This window comes from Parasteatoda tepidariorum, chromosome 8 (assembly GCF_043381705.1).
Source record: "Parasteatoda tepidariorum isolate YZ-2023 chromosome 8, CAS_Ptep_4.0, whole genome shotgun sequence".
NCBI lineage: Eukaryota > Metazoa > Arthropoda > Arachnida > Araneae > Theridiidae > Parasteatoda > Parasteatoda tepidariorum.
Genome location: NC_092211.1, coordinates 88141566 through 88153569, shown reverse-complemented (window position 1 = coordinate 88153569; position 12004 = coordinate 88141566). Strand labels below are relative to the sequence as shown.

The 12004-nt window shown below is 28.4% G+C and overlaps 1 protein-coding gene across 1 annotated transcript in view; it reads right to left on the bottom strand.

Moving 5' to 3' along the window:
- The window catches only part of LOC107438423 (uncharacterized), a 175304-nt gene that overhangs the window by 108575 nt on the left and 54725 nt on the right, over positions 1–12004 (bottom strand). The window lies entirely within an intron of this gene.

Sequence of the window (12004 nt, the reverse complement as noted above, 5' to 3'; positions counted from 1 at the left end):
AAAGCTACTTACTGAGATTGAAATATGAATTATAGATTTATTTTCAATCTACTTATTTAATATCATTATAATTATCCTAATTATTTTTAAGGTGGAAAAGGTAGGGGAAATTTAAAAAACATTTTCCATGTTTTTTTTTCAAAATGGTCACCACTTTTTCGGAAAAAGTTTTATAGATGTTTTTCAAACGCTCTCTTATGGCATGAAATAATGCTTTTTTTACGAAAGCTATTTTCATAACTGCTGTGAGGTCACTTATGACTGTGAAGTCAAGTTTAGCCAATCTTAACCCAGCTCCCTCCTCAATGTTTATTCGAAAATTTGCTCAAAGCCTCGGTATGGAGAAAGCCAGAGTTAGGAAAAAAGGAAGAGCGTTTGTGGTCTAATTTCTTGATACTTAAAAGCTTACTCCAATGCTGCATTATGTGGGCTCATAAAAATTTTCAAAAAGAGAAGAATACGCATTGATTTTGATTATTTTCCTACAGATAAAAAAAAGAACCAAATTGGTGACTTTTAAAAAAAAACTTAGTAAATTCTAAAATATTTAAATCATTTGTAACATCTTAAACTGATAAATATGCGAAAAACTAACACATCTGAAGAATTATCATCGAGGATAATCAGAGTCAGGTAGGATTAAAACAGGAAAGGCAGACAGTAGAAGTTTATTATTCAAAACACCTGTAACAAAATTGGTTAAGATGCTTTTAACCCGCCTGCATAATAATTTTTCATTTTATTTGTTCATGATTAGTCAGATTTTACTGGAAAAAAATTTCAGTTAAATATTAAGCGAATTACGTTAAGTATTTCTTCTTCTGTTTAATCACATTCGTCAAGGGATTTCAATGATACAGCACTATGGACAGTGGCAGACATCCCTAAATAAATTATTTGTAGTTATAAGACGTAATTACGTGCGATATGCATTTTGTAAATTAATCTTCGACGAATATATTTGATTTAAGTTAAAAACACGTTTTACTAGCATAGTGTACATCATGTTAAAGGAAGAGTTGAATTGAACATTAATGAAAGCTTCTCCAGTTAGTTTTGCATTAAATCCCTCATCTAGGGAATTTCATGTCTTAATCGAACATCTTTTCTCATTCGCTGATGCTATTAACACACAAGATGGTTGAACGTGTTCAGCGACATCTGGCAATTATTATCGCTCACAAGGAAGCTATATTCCTTTATGTGGCTCATAAACATGTAAGTTTGATAATAATAAGAAATTTACCCACTTTTACATGCATGATTAAAAATTGAAAAGGTGCAGTGTGGAACTATATTTGCTGTGTAAAACATCTATTTTAAATGAAACACGAAGATATTGTCCCAAAACTGATTAAATCTCTTTTGATCGAAAATCAGATGAAAAGCTTATGGGTTGGACAGATATGAAAGGCTAAAATATGAAAAAAATCTGTATTTTAGTTATTATGCCTTTTAATTTATGAAAGTTACGTAATAATTTAGAGCTAGAAGAATCACAATAATCTTGTTTTTATGTTATTGTTGTTTTTTCTAATAACACTTGCAGAATACCAGCCAGTTTGCTTGGTGAAACCAAGCGAACTTAAGGCAGAAGGTGAGTTTCTTATTTTTCATTGGCGCCATCGATCGCCAAGAACACGACTTCACACACACACACACATGGCACAGCCCGTTTTTTGAAGTGCGTACCCATTTATAAATCTATTTATTCATCCACAGATCGTAAGTTTAGCCTGAACCAGAGCGCGATTCATATCTAATCAATAATTTGCAATAATTTTAATGATGCTTTATTAGAAAGTTTCACAATAATTTTAATGATTATAATTAAAGCAGGAGAAAGAAGCGTCATTGGCCAGAAATATATTGCACACTGATTCTACCAATAAACTTATTTTTAAACTCAGGTATACAATACAACTCCTGCACTGTAAACACAATGGATACTCAAATCTTACGAAACTTTCTTCGTTTTTGACGAAACGATTTCCTGGTATATGTTCGGAATACTTTGTCAAAAGGACGTAATGACTATCGCCACTTCTTGCAGAAATAGATTTCGTCAAAAGTAAAGAAATCTTTCATCGATCTTTCTTATTTTTTTTTTAAAAAAAAGTACGGGTGACTTTGTTGACCAATTTTTTCACAATCACCATACTGGTCACCCTAACAAAAAAGACATTTAGAGCAGAGAGAGATAAACTACATCCATGTCCGATTGGTGATTAAAAGACTTAAAACTACTGCTTCTCCAAACGTAGAAATTCATATTTGTATATTTAAGGAAATCCAATTAATCCATTGTTACAAGTAACATTGAAACGCATATAAATCAAATGTTTTATAAAATGAAATATGAATTTAGATATTAATTTTAAAAAGAGTACCAGCATACAGACAAAGATAAGACTAAAATAAAGAAGTAATCAAGGAACATAATATGTACCCATGTGCAAGGGACTAGGTGGTTTCATGAGGTGGGCCTAGCTGGTGCGATAAAAATTCTGGTTGTTTAGCCGTATTAGGTGAAAGCAAGTAAATAAATGGTTTTTCTCACACTTAGCAGTTTAAAAACCATCGCATTTATGGTTATTTAACTTTTTTGTTTGAATATAGTTAAATAACAATTAAAAAAATTGTTATTTAACTATTTCTTCCGGCAAATTTCTAACAGTGTAAGTTTTCCTTTCAAAGTCGAGAAATGTAGCCTTATATTTTTATGAAAATTTATACAAAGAAAGAAAAGAAAGCAACATAATAGGAACTTTTTTTACCATACAAATATTTATATATATCACATTAAGGTATAGAACTTAAACGGAAAGATTTCTATTCATATTTAGGTATAAAACTACATTGCGGGTACTTTTTTTTATTTCTTAATTCTCTGTCACCTAATTGAGTCTGGACATTGTGCCATTAAACTCCACATTCAGCTCAGCTATTCGAAAGTTGATTAGAAAATCCAATAAAAGAAGTAGACTTCCGTAAATAGCCTGTAACTAAAAGTTACTTCATCGAATGTGGACGTGACCGTTGATTTCGATTTCCTCCTTTCGTCGGCCAAAAGCAGACGATTCTAATGAAAGAAAAAGAACTTCGATTACTACTTCAATTTAGCCTCGTGTAATCATCTCTCTTTTTTCTTTTCTTTTTTTTTCAATCTCGTTTAATATTGTTATACACTATTGTAACAGACAGCCTTTGGCCATAACCATTTCGGCCATGAACTTCACAGGCGATTATGTATATCAAAAAAGAAAACGTCTCTTTATTTTGATGGATAATTAGTTAGCTGAGTTTGGCAACAGCTAATGAGAAAAAGTTAACTTTCTCACTTTAATTCTTTATTCGTTTGGAGTTCAAACATTCTAAATTCAATTTTAGGTGAGATGCGGTAATTGAATTTGGGCTCTTGAAAGTTCTTTACTTTATGCTGATTAACCAGAAGTCTTCAAGCAAATTGGAACTTTTTTTCCAAATCGTTTGCTGTGAAGTGATTGACGATTAGAAACAGATTTCCTTCCTGAGAACTGATAAAAAAAATTCTTTCAGAATTGATTCTGAAGTAAGGAAATTAATTTGTTAATCAGAGTTTTAAAAAAAACCCTCTTGGGAATGCTCGCTAATAGGTAAATCAGCTTTTTCTCCTTGTTCGAATAATGAGCTCAACATCAAGCTGTTGATCATTTAGTCGTAACTTAGAAAGAATTCAGTACCTTTGTCTTACATTAAATGAACTAGAAAAATATTTAAGATACATTCTTTTAAAAACTTTTCTGCATTGTTAAGTTTTTAGCAAAAAAAAAAAAGAACTTAATACTTAATTGCACAATATATAAACTATTGTTTATAATGGGAAAATAAAACAAATATCATTTAATAAAATATATAACTATATAATATTTATGAGTATTGTATATATCTATAACAATTTAATTATATTTAGTAGTAAATATATAATTTCAGTTCTACTAGCTTGCAAATATATAATATAATGTTATATTTCAATATATAATATTAAATATCAAGTTATTTCGATATATAATATTATATTTCAAGTTAAATAGATTTTTTTTATTTGATGATAGCTCAATTATTCAGTTTAAAATACATAATTATATTACAGTTGGTAATATTGTAAAATACCTCTTTGTTTTAATTAAGATTAATAGATATTATTTTATTAGCATCAAGTCAGATATAAATAATTAAAGTTCTAAAATATTGATATTTCCCCTGAAGTTTCACTGAATTTTTTATTGAAGTTATTTTTAGTTCTAAGTATATAATATATTAGATTTAGCCGTATTATTTATTTAAATTACATATTATTATAAATACATTTTTATTTAATTATAAATACACCCCTGCATTTCCAATAGCTAGCAAAAATATGATTTTACTTAAAAAAAATTTTAAATTAGCTTTTTAAATTGTGAAGTAGAGTTATTAAGCTACCACTAGAGTTTTTAGATAAATACTTTCTTTTAAAGCAATTTCCAACTATTATTATTTAATATAATTTAATTATTTATCTTTTAAGAGGCTAGAAAACCTTCTAGATTTCTTTAAATAATGTTATTATCTACAAACAAATAATATTTAATAACCAAAATATATTTTTATATATTTATCTGATGTATCTAACATAATTGTTTGTTAATTAGCATTAAAGAAAAACAACTGTAATGAAATACTGAAAAAAAGTGAAGGTAAAAAAACGTAATCAAATTTAAAAACGTGAAAAGAACGTGAAGGTAAAGAAACGTAATTAAATTAAAAAACGTGAAAAAAACGTAAAATTTACTGACAAAGACGTGTTGGCAAGTTTTAGACGGTTTCAACCACAGATAAACCCTTTTTTGATCTGAAAACTTCCCAAGTAAAAAATTGGTTTTTGACGTCAAAAACCGGTGTGGCCAAGATATAGTTAAAAATAATATTTTGTCCGTTGTTAAACTTAAAATAATTATGAGACTTATCAGTGATTGCGTTTGAAAACATTACCATGAAGTGCTAAAAAAAGTGTCTTAAGATTTGAAATTATTTTGATACGACGCATTCATTTATCTAAATATATATATNTATATACGTATAATAAATAGCTATTTGATTCCTCATCGCAATAAATTCTAAAATTTAAAGATTTAAAACCTGATTTTTTAATGATAAAGTTTATTGCTGTATCTTCTTTATCTTCTTACAAAAGGAAGCTAATTAATGAGAGAAGCAAGTAGAATTTGTGATCAATTCAGAAATAGCGATTGTCCGCTCATAAATCGACCTTAAGCACCAATAAGGGGTTAGAACACAACTGTCTCAAGAGAAAGCATTGTAACTGTTGATTATATGTATTGATTAGCCAATAAAAAGAGCCCATTAAGAAAGAATAATAGCTTTGTTAAGCGGCTTCTCTAATTAGTTACGATATGCATTCACATAACCATAAATAGAAATAGAAATTGTTTAACATAACGATTAGCTTAGTAGCTGTTATTTTCTGGAACTATTCTCATAAATACGTTATTTAAAGAAGACAACTACGTCAAAATAATTAAATAAGTTTTTGTGATAGTTTTAATTTTATGATTAAAGAAAATTTATATTTTTATAAATAATTCTTTTTGAAAAACTTGATCAACAGGAAGATTCGGAAATGGGTTAATTAACAATGAATATATGTAGTTGTCATTTTTTTAAGTAAAATTAAATCTTTTACAGAAATACAGTTAAAAGAGAGACCATCGATAGCTTCTGATAATTAGTTTAAATCAACATTTTTGAGCTGTTGTGTTCTTATGTTTTAATAAATCAGGGTTGGCATTTTTCCTAAAACACTGGGTAAAAATGAAAAAGAAAATAAAATAGGAAGAAACTGGACAGAACGGAAGAAACTGACGAAAAGAAAAATTTAACAAACTAAAATGGTCCAATATAATGGAATACCAGATTGATCCTAATTGGTTGTTGAAACATGGTATTTGTTTACGTCAACACTTGTTCTTTCCCTTCTATTTCGAGTAAAATAAGCCCGTCAATTATCTGTTCTCTTAAGTGACACATTCTATATTCTTTCACCATGATTTGTTCTCAAATATTTTAATTCTTTCATTATATATTTCTTACTTACAGACTGGCACGAAGCCTTGTAGAACATAAACAAATTAATTATGCATCGAGGTTGTCAGGTACACAAAACAAAAATACAACACGGCTATAATAAAATATATAAAAAGTAGTAAATCCAAGTGAAGTAAAAGACGTAGACGAGAAAAAAAAATATATTTCAGCAATTCCGATGTACGATACGACGCTGTATTTAATTAACTACTTGATAATTAACATTCCATCTTTAACTCGCCATTTTTCTTATTAACGATCAACTGGAGCTGACGTCATAGATCACATGCGTGGGTATCTTTTATATTCTTCCGCTTGAAATGCAAGTACCCAATTGGATAAATTTAAGTATTAAAAATAGTTTAAGATTAAACTTTATAGGAATAGCTTAAATTTAAACAAGTTAAATTTAATATAGTACTAAATAGTAGAGGTTTTCTACGCAACCGTTACGATTGCGAAAGACTATTACCATGTCTGTAATAATTAGCTATAAAATTAAAAAATACTAAATATCTTTTTGAAGGAAGATTTTGCATGGTTATCTGTTGATACTATTGTTATTCTTAAATATTTTACAAGTACAAAATTAATTTGTTGCTAATTACATTAATTACCTAATTTAAATTAGGTAAAAAATGTAATTGTTGTGTTCATAGTTTAGAGCAATTATTCAAGTAATAAACTAACTGTTATAAGAGTAGGAATCAAAACAAATAATCAGTCAAAAATTATGAATGCAATAAAAATAAATTTAAGCGCAAGGGAAACTCAATATGCATCATTTAAAAGCAGTTCGATAGGAAATTGTAGATGCTATACTACGATTATGATTAACACTGTTTTGGGAAAATAGGAAATCTCATTCAAAAGAATAAAATATAATACAGGCTTATCCCGTCGTTGTTAACTGTCTGCGGTTCTAGGAATGAGTACACTATAAAAGCCGGATCTCTAAATAAAAATCCAAAATCTTAATAATCGTAATTTAAGAAGTATTTAATAGTAAGATTTAACACACTATTCAAAGAAAGAAAGACGTCATTTACAATAGTATTTCAAGCAATTTTAACGTTAGAGAAATTTAAAAAAAAAAAACAAAATAAATAAAAAAAAAATAAGAAATGAAGCTAGAGTGCACTATAAACAAACTACCAATTTTTATTTTTCAGTTGTCAATTATAAGCGTATAAAATAAAGATAATTAAATAGAAGTTTGGAAAGGACTACTCAAAAGGCTAGCCAAAATAAAATGTTCATTATAACTCGTGTTCGTTATAGAGGGGTTCGACTGCAATTATTTATAAACACAATGAATGTTCACTGGCCTTGCCTTATTACTTATTAGTTTTCTATTTAATAAAGAGAGGGCAACATGACTAAGTTATTGTATTTAAAATATTTTTGAAATGTTTATAAGACCTTTACAAGGGAGACTAGAGAAGTATGACTAGCTAATTTTGAAATAAACTAATGGGGTGCATGCCTTATGAGGAATAATTTTAGGGGGCAGCAATCGTTTCGACCCATAGAAGGTCCTATGAGAGATAAAAAATAATTCAATATATAGAAAAATTGGTATTTTTTTACTTCAATGCAGACTATTAGTTATTGTAATTATCGCATACGCCAATTAATTTTGTGGTACTTTCACGTACTATATAATGCATATTTATTGTCAAAATTGATCTCAAAAGCAGGATATACCTATTTTGAAAAAATGTTCTNCAATTTTAACGTTAGAGAAATTTAAAAAAAAAAAACAAAATAAATAAAAAAAAAATAAGAAATGAAGCTAGAGTGCACTATAAACAAACTACCAATTTTTATTTTTCAGTTGTCAATTATAAGCGTATAAAATAAAGATAATTAAATAGAAGTTTGGAAAGGACCACTCAAAAGGCTAGCCAAAATAAAATGTTCATTATAACTCGTGTTCGTTATAGAGGGGTTCGACTGCAATTATTTATAAACACAATGAATGTTCACTGGCCTTGCCTTATTACTTATTAGTTTTCTATTTAATAAAGAGAGGGCAACATGACTAAGTTATTGTATTTAAAATATTTTTGAAAAGGTTTATAAGACCTTTACAAGGGAGACTAGAGAAGTGTGACTAGCTAATTTTGAAATAAACTAGTGGGATGCATGCCTTATGAGGAATAATTTTAGGGGGCAGCATTCGTTTCGACCCATAGAAGGTCCTATGAAAGATAAAAAATAATTCAATATATAGAAAAATCGTTATTTTTTTACTTCAATGCAGACTATTAGTTATTGTAATTATCGCATACGCCAATTAATTTTGTGGTACTTTCACGTACTATATAATGCATATTTATTGTCAAAATTGATCTCAAAAGCCGGATATACCTATTTTGAAAAAATGCTCTTTAAAAAGGAACATCTTGTATATACGTATATGAAACATTGATTTCTGGAAAATACACTTTTTTTACGACTTTAATTTTTTTTAAAAATGTTTTCTTATATTTCGACTCTCATATAAATGAAATTTATTACTGTTCACTTGTTTTTATGTTGGAAAACTTCGTGAAAAGAAAAAAAAAATCTTTTTTGATGCCAATTTTTTTTTAAAAATTAACCTAACAGATTTTTCTGAAAAACTACTGATATATAAAATTTTCGAAATCAATTTTGACAATAAATATGCATTACGTGAAAGTACCACAAAATTAATTAGAGGAAGAGATAATTACAATAACTAATAGTCTGCATTGAAGTAAAAAAATACCGATTTTTCTATATATTGATTTTTTTTTAAATCTCTCATACGACATTCTATGGGCCGAAACGAATGTTGCCCCCTGAAATTATTCCTCATAAGGCATACATCCCACTAGTTTATTTCAAAATTTGCGAGTCACACTTCTCTAGTCTCGCCTGTCAGAGACATAAAAAAAAGCTTTTATGTATGACTGAGTAAAAGTGAACGCTTCTGCGTTTCGCTACGTAAAAGAAAAAGATTTCCGATACCTTTTATAGACGTTCTTTAACAATACAAATGAAAAGATTCTAAGAACATTTATCATGTTTGTGGTATGAAATTAAATATAAAAACCGTTATTCAATCAAGTTAAGGAAAACGGAGATTTAAGTATATCTTAAGCTTGTTCTCATTCTCCCCCCCCCCNAATGTGAAAAAAAAAAAAAAAAATTGAAATATGTTATTTGCATGCTTAATTGAATTTTTAAAATTTTTTTAAACTTACAAAATGAAAATATTCTTATCTTATTTTTAAGCAAGAAATGATACACAAAACTAATCACCTTCTCATTTTTTTTAAAAAAAATTTCTTCATATTTTAGTTCGTTATTTATTTTATTTTCAAAAAGAAATTATTTTGCTTCCAGACATAGAAAGGGAGGAGAAAAAAAAACTCCTCCTAACCTGATTTTAAACGGACTTTTTTCTAAAAAAAAAATTATTTATCTTTTCTGAAGATGGGTAATTACAGTATTTATAGATTAAAGAGAAAACACTATCGTGTTTCAGTACAAAGATAATGATTGCTCAGGGATCATTCGTAAATTGCATTGACGTAAAATGAATTATAGTAATACTATTGTCATCATACGTTAAAAATAATTATGTACGGTCCCTGAGATATGTTAAAATCCTATTTCTTGTAATTTTGCATCGGTGCTTATTAGTTTCTTATTTATTATTCATTTCATTATGATTTATGATGGCAAATTACGTTTAACAACAAAAATGAATGTTTTTTGGGGGGGCGAGAAGGGGATAAACAATACTGTCGAGACTTGTTTAATGCTTCTTGCTTATCCAAATGACAGTACTTTAAGGAATAAATATTCTTGTTTATCTAACTTCGTTAACTTCATGACAGGCACATTTGTTTGCATAAATTGCTCGAAACGCCCTATTAACTAAATTGAACATTCAAGCTCTAAAAAACGTACACATTTCTTATTAAGTTAAAACTGAGAAACAATTATGCAAATTTATTCTTCTAAATTGTTACAACATACAAAAGTTTCATTTGTTATTATAATAGGATTTTCAGTAACTTAGAGTGCTAATTTAAATAAAATATCTCTTTAGATTATTTTGGAGTGATTGAAAGCTTCATGAAAATGTAAGGAATTTTTTTGATAATGGCTAGCATTCCGATAAATATTAAAATCAAAAAGAAAAGCTTTAATTAAATTGAAAACGCCACATAAAATTATTTATTGTTTTCCGTTCATAGTAGTTGGATAGAGCCTGAAATCCAGGGTTAGAGTTTAATTTTAAAACCATTTTTTGTGAAACAAACTTTTACTTTGTAGATCAAAAGCCATCAAGCAGAAAAAAAAAAATAATAATAAAATATATATATTGCACACGATTTCAAAGCACGAAATCATATAGCACATTGATAGCTTTTTTTTTTCTTTAAGAAATGCCAGTTTCTCTAAAAATTCGTTGACAAAAAGTTCTTAAATATCTATTTATATTTCAAAACGCAGGTGCTTTAAATATGTAAATCCAGAAAAGCGGAGTAAATTTCGTGACGAATACTTTTGCAGATGGGAATAAATTTTTAAAAATTAGGGTGCGTTTACACCTTTTATTACTTTGTCCCCCTTATAGTAATAGATGAAAGTAGTAGTACCTTATAGTAATGTGAAAATTAAAAGCGGATCATTTGAACGTTGCGTAAGCAATGACAAACAACGTAAAAAAAAAAAATGCAATTTATTTTCACATATTTCCCGTTTGCAGAAGAGTTTGCGAGGAGATTTTAATTGCCCTTCGGATTTAGATTTTTTGAGATCTCTAGAAAATAGCAATATTTGTTAAAAACTTCATTGGCTTCGAAAAAGATGAAGATGGTCATAAAAGTCGGCATGTTTCAAGCGCTTACAAAATAGGCGCCCATTCTCAAGACTTGCCGGGCGTGAAAAAGGATTACAAAAGTGATTTGAAACATAAAACGTAAAGTTACCTACTAATGCGATTTCGTCCTGATTTGCCTCTCTCTGCCACAGTGTTATTTTTCTTTCCTAGTTTTCTTCTTCTTTTTTTTCTAGTTTTTTTCTTCTTTTTTTTCATATCTTTATTTATTTTTTGTATCACTCGCAGCTACCGCGAGTTTTCTTGTTTTGGTTTTCTCCTTCATTTTTCATTTCTCGTCGGGGGGTTTGCGTCACTTTTTTTTCCTCATTCACGTCTGGCAAGACATAAGAGTGGGCGCCTATTTTTTTGAGTACTTAAAACATGTCGATTTTTTTTACCAATTTTTACTTATTTTGAGTGCATGTTTTACGAGTACATTAATTGTTGTGAAATTGATAACCTGGATTTGAAAAATAATCAATTGTAATTGAAGAAAAAATTTATGAATAGAGATAGTGCAATTCAATAAAAAGAAACAAGAATTCAATAAGAGAAGAGACCAGAGAGAATTCATCTTACTCGTTAATGAAACTTTTATTTTTAGAATAATTTATGTAACAGTTTTTATCTTTCTTGTATTAAGATTTTAATACTTTTTAAAAAAATCAGTATAAGTATTAAGTTTCCATATTCTAGCAATATCTTATCTCCATTTTTGTTACCTTCGACATCAACTCACGCGTAGTTGCTTATAAAATAAAGAACTCGGGAGAATAATGAAAATTTTAATTCAAAGTTAAATAAATAATCCATATTTAATGCTTAAAGTTCAATAACAATTTGGGAAAAAATAGTTAACGTTCATAAATATAAATGGCCCTTCAGCACGTCCAATTTCAAAGCAGTAGTACAGATATTTTTAAGGGTAGAACATCTCTTCGGGCTTCAGAGCAACCTGCATGCCATTTTTTACAACAAATTTGCCCCAGTCAGCACATAATTTTCGCTCGACTA